This window comes from Neomonachus schauinslandi, chromosome 6 (genome assembly GCF_002201575.2).
Source record: "Neomonachus schauinslandi chromosome 6, ASM220157v2, whole genome shotgun sequence".
In the NCBI taxonomy this organism is placed as follows: Eukaryota; Metazoa; Chordata; class Mammalia; order Carnivora; family Phocidae; genus Neomonachus; species Neomonachus schauinslandi.
This window is the reverse complement of record NC_058408.1, coordinates 137,119,335-137,124,425: the sequence shown is the minus strand read 5'-3', so window position 1 is coordinate 137,124,425 and position 5,091 is coordinate 137,119,335. Positions and strand designations below refer to the sequence as shown.

At 47.2% G+C, this 5,091-nt stretch overlaps 1 pseudogene; it reads left to right on the top strand.

Annotated features, from left to right (window-relative positions):
* The first annotated feature begins 1,081 nt into the window (after window positions 1-1,081).
* LOC123325124 lies at window positions 1,082-1,211 on the top strand (annotated as a pseudogene).
* Window positions 1,212-5,091: the final 3,880 nt, after the last annotated feature.

Below are 5,091 nucleotides of genomic sequence, written 5' to 3'. Positions count from 1 at the left end.
GAACTTGTCCTACATCAAATATGCCCCCTCCTCTGCTCGGGAGAAAACCCTAGCCACTCTGCCACAGACTCAGAGGGCATTTGATTGTCTAGAACACATCAAACAGCCCAACTCTCCCTTGTAAAAGTTTTACAAGAAAATCATTGAAGACCAGAAGAGCTACCCTTCCCCTCTCCTCCTCCTTCACTTTTAAACCCGAACCGATATTCTGGATTCTCACACTTTGGTGTCGGTCGGCCGGCCGGCGAGTGAGAGCGCTGGGCTGGCGGGCATGCGGCGGTAGAAATCTCGGCCCCCGGATCATTACACTTGCAGGCCACGGCTTGTGGGATCTAGTGATTTGGACATATTTTATTTAACCAGCTTAGTAAAAGGTAATATTCAGCAGCTGTGATCTATAGCAGAATTACAATTTTCAGGGTCAAGGAGGGATTTTGATATTAGGAGGTTGGGCAGAATTGCTATGAAATCTCATGAGCTGTCTTTAAAAATAAATGAGAAAATAGGTTATCCAAGAGTCATTGTAAGGGAAAAATCAATAGGCAGTGTCTATTCACTTGGGCTATCAAAATCCTTGAAATTTGAACAAAAGTTTCACGTTTAGTGTACTGTAGGGTTTGAAATATCGGCGCTGGAGGCTCGGTGGGTACAAACTCATTGTGCTGTGCATCCAAACGAGGCAGGCCTGGTGAAGCAGCTCAGCTGCCTCATAAGATGGGGGGGGGAGTGTCTTGGTGACCAAATTAGGGGGGTATAAGGAGACCCCTGAAGAAAACCATGGCAGGCAGCCCACCCAGAAACATTGAGAAGCACCTGTTGTGCTAGGAGTAGGTGTGGCCTCTGGCTCGATGCCCCTACCCCTTGTCCAGCACGAGGGGGGATCCCATGTGGCTGTCTTCCTGCCTACACAGTCCACGGCGTCTCTGCCCCCAAGGGGGGAACAAATGATCACTTAATAGGGAACTTCCTGGTGGTGAAATTCTGATTGAGCAGGTCACCTGGGGTGATGGAAGTTGCCTGCATTCATTCATTCATTCGCAATCAATACTTTGTGTGTGTGTGTGTTTCAAGTATGTTTTCCAGCTTTGCACAGTGGCAGCATCATAACCAATGAGGTTTATCCGAGGAGTGATTATTGCTACTTGAAAACTGTTCTCAGCTGGGTCTCCCAGGATGGCATGCCCTTGGCATTGAAGAGGCTCATATCAGCCTGACCAACGGAGGCTGGCCTTGCTCTCCAGGTCTCTCCGTGACTCAATTACTACGGCAGGTAACTGCCACGTAACTCCTCACTGGCCTCTCAGCTCTGGTTTTGGTTCAATGCTGTCTTCCAATCTCTGGGGCCATGTCTGACACTCAGTGTTAAAAAAACAATTTGAAAGCATTTTTTTAAATGAAAAATTTTTTTAATGAATGAAGACATGAATATCTTCCTTTTACTATTATAAATATAAGGCATTCCGGAGGAATTTTAAGGCCATAATCATGGCAATCTTTAAAGAAAACAAAACAAAAACACCCAAAACTCCCCACCCTCAATATTTGTCCACCACGATGTTACAGGGCAGCTCATTTTACCAAGATGAGGGGTATGGTGATGGCTTATCACATGCCTGGTGGTGCTGTCCATGGGTTACCTAATTGAATCTTCCTATCAGTCCTCGGGGTGCGTGGTATATTCCCTGCTTTACAGTCAAAGAAACAGAAGCTCAGTGAAGAGATGAGTGGATTATTTCAACTCACCAATGAGAGAACCAGAGCTCATATCCAGGTTTGTGGTCACTCTGCAAAGCCATCTCAGGGGACAATTAAAGAAGGGGGGGGGACCGGTATTCAAAAGCAACCTTGAACATAATCCTTTCAAGTTCCATCATTAAATCAAAAAATGACACTGTCTATATTCACAGGACAGAAATTGTAGCAAAGTACTGAAGATTTATAACTCCCCTTTATTTAGAAAGGGAATGAAAGTAAGATAAATAATTCAAATGCAAAGGGTGGGAATAGCAGACGTTGGATTTAGGCATTTTATTTAACTTATCAAATAATACAGGTTAGTTCGAGAAACAACAATCAACATATGTTACTTGTACTAATGATATGTAGACCCACATTTCCAAGAAAGGTAATGAAAATAAATTACTTTGTGGAATACAGCAAATAAATAGTTTTTTTTTTTTAAACAAAAAATAACCCTATGAATATTGGGGGAGGGGGAGTGAGGTTATGGAGGCATTGTGGAGCTAGGGGAAGTTGGATCTTGAAACAAATGCCCAAATGAGATGAAGGAACAGCACGTATTAATGACAATTAACAGCGGACATTCTAACTCCTTCCCCTCATCCCCTTGGTTTTAGGAGCGATTTCTCCCTATCCCCGAGACAGGCTCTGAGCACCGCTCCTGACACCCACCGTCTGTGTGATCCAGATAATGTAATCGCAGCATCATTAGGAACCATGAAATCGCAATTCCCCAGGGAAGAAGCGCTATCGTTCAGTTACGCACAGAAGAGCCATTAATTAGCAGATTTCAGTTTAAAGTGACTATGTACTACACGGGTTCTAATCCCACTCTGGAGCAGCTCTCAGGCCTAATGAATTAGCGGGAGGAAGTTGAGCAGGAGCCAGAAGACATCACTCAAAGGGAATTGAAGTGAAATAAGATAATCTTAAAACCACAAAATTTAAAAATGATCAAGAGATCATCCGCTATTGGAGAAAAGCTGTAGAAGAAGCCAAATGGAGGTCATCCGAATTTTCTTCTCTTGAAATGGCACCGTTGAGTATGCTGTTTAGTATCTGGGGGATTCCATTTGAGGCAAGTTGATCTAAACTGATTCATTCATGCCATTCATCCTACAAATGTTCTCTTAAAGTTAACAGCATTTTAGAGAAGATGACAGGCTGCTACTTTGGACACATTCATCCCTTGGACAGGTGAGTCCTCCAACATCAGGCAAGGAAGGTGGAAAGTTGCACTTGGAACCTCCATGACAGTAGCTTTGGAAATGCTTCTGAAAAGGAGATACCCTCTTCCTGGAAGGATAAGTGGAATCGGGATTTTTACCATTCTCGAGAAGATGACCCCTCAACCCAAACCTGGTTGGCACCTACCCTCCTGTGTTGGTACCTTTGAAATTCTGGCCTCACCGTTAAATAAAAGGGATGAATGTAGAGATCAATGACCAGTGTTTGCACACTGGCCTCAGCTCTTGGGCTGGCTGACATCTTCCTATCTCACAACTTGCTTGGATTCCAAATATAGAGGCTATTCAGTATGTATGCCAGGGAAGAGGGGTGGCTTTTAGACTGGCGCTTCAGTTCTAGGACATAATATCTATGGACAATACCTTGGGGGGGGAGACTGACTTAATGGTTAAACCTACACGAGAGGGGCTGAACCCCTTTTTTAAGAAAGAAGGGCCATGTTCCAAGGCCAAGGGTTGGCACCACACACTGGCTTCTAAATCCTGTTCATGGGTTTCATCCAAGTGCCCCTTCATAATGTGCCGTGAGCAAGGGAGGGGCGAGTGCAAAGTTAATGGTCTGGTTTCCTGATAGGGAAATGGGTGCCCCAGAGGGAAAGTGACTCACCCAGGCAGGACCGGCTCCATAATTTGTGAAATCCAAAGCAAAATGAAAATATGGAGCCCTGTGTTCAGAAAGCAAGAAAGAAATGCTTTTTCATTTCTTTCCTTGTTTCTCTCTCTTGGCGTTTAAAATTTTCTAGTTAATGTCTTCCAAGTCAAGTCAAAATTTTAAATCACTAGCACGGATTTTACTGTTCATTTTTTTTACTGTTCATTTTCATATTGTGCAACGCCAGTTTTAAAGGCAAATATCAGAATATTTACGTTTGTGGAATCAGCAGTTACACAACCTATTTTGTGGCTTGTTTTGAGAGGGTGCCTCAACCAGAAGAGACAAGAAGACTCAGGCCAGAAGAGACAAGCCAGACTCAGGAACGTTGGCAGAAGGAAGACAGGGCTCCCCCGGGCCTGGGGATTCACTCTGGGGGAGGTCAAACCCTCAGGGCGCTGGCCCTTGCCTTGTGACTTGGGCATGCACTTGCCCTCCGGCCTGGGGGTCAGGATTCTTTCCTTCCCAGAGGCTGGACGGATGGGTTGTGCCCCAGGCCTGGAACAGGAGGTCAAGGTAGGCATGTCCCTCTTCTGCAGGGTCCCTGCCCCAATCCTCAGCAGATGGGCAACCCCAAGGGCAGGGCAACCTTGGTGCCAGGATGCATTAGGTATACCCGGTGCCTGCATCGGGGTGGATTAGAGGCTCGCCCCCCCACTAAATGTGCCCTGATGCTGCCAGCATAGGGCGGGGCCTGCAGCTGCCATGCCTCACCCCAAGATGCCATGCGCTGCACCTGTCCAACCTTTGACCCTTCCCATGCCTGAGCCCAGGTTGGGGGCAGGTTGGCAGCAGTGGCTGAGTGGAGGTTGGGGTGGGAAGGCCGAGTGGAACTGGGGTGCCAGGGGGCTGAGCATCAGACCCCAGAAGCAGGGAGTTGGTGGGAGGCAGGACTGCATGGGAGCCATGGCTCCAAGCTCCCCATTCTTGGTCCGCATTGTCTCCCTGAACTTCATTCACAAAACGCATTTATGAAGATAAAATTATCATGAATTTCAACATGGCGACTGTACAGCATTAAGCCCGCAGTGTGGGGCCCTTCTGAAGGTGGGGTCGCCTGGACTGCACTGGTCACAGCCCATGCCGGCCGCCCTGCATTCAAGAGCACTCAGAAGCTCAGTGCACCAAATCTCCTGCTCTTCTAGGACGTTCTACACACCAGGGGCTGCCATCTTACCCCAAGGCTTTGGCCCTCATATGGTTAGGAACATTCCCTTTTTTCTGCCATGGATGACTGGAGTTGGCAGAGGCTGACCTTCCTAAGACTTTCCAACCAACTTTCCCATTTGCCAGATGAGGAACCGAAGCCCCGAGCAGGCTCTGACTTGTCACCATGAGGCCACATGCCAGGCTGGTGGCATGGAAGGGCCCAGAGCTCTGAGTACCTCCGGCCTGGAAGATGCCAGACTCTGGGAAAAGAGAGCAGCCTCGTGGGGTCTCCCTGCCAGGCTG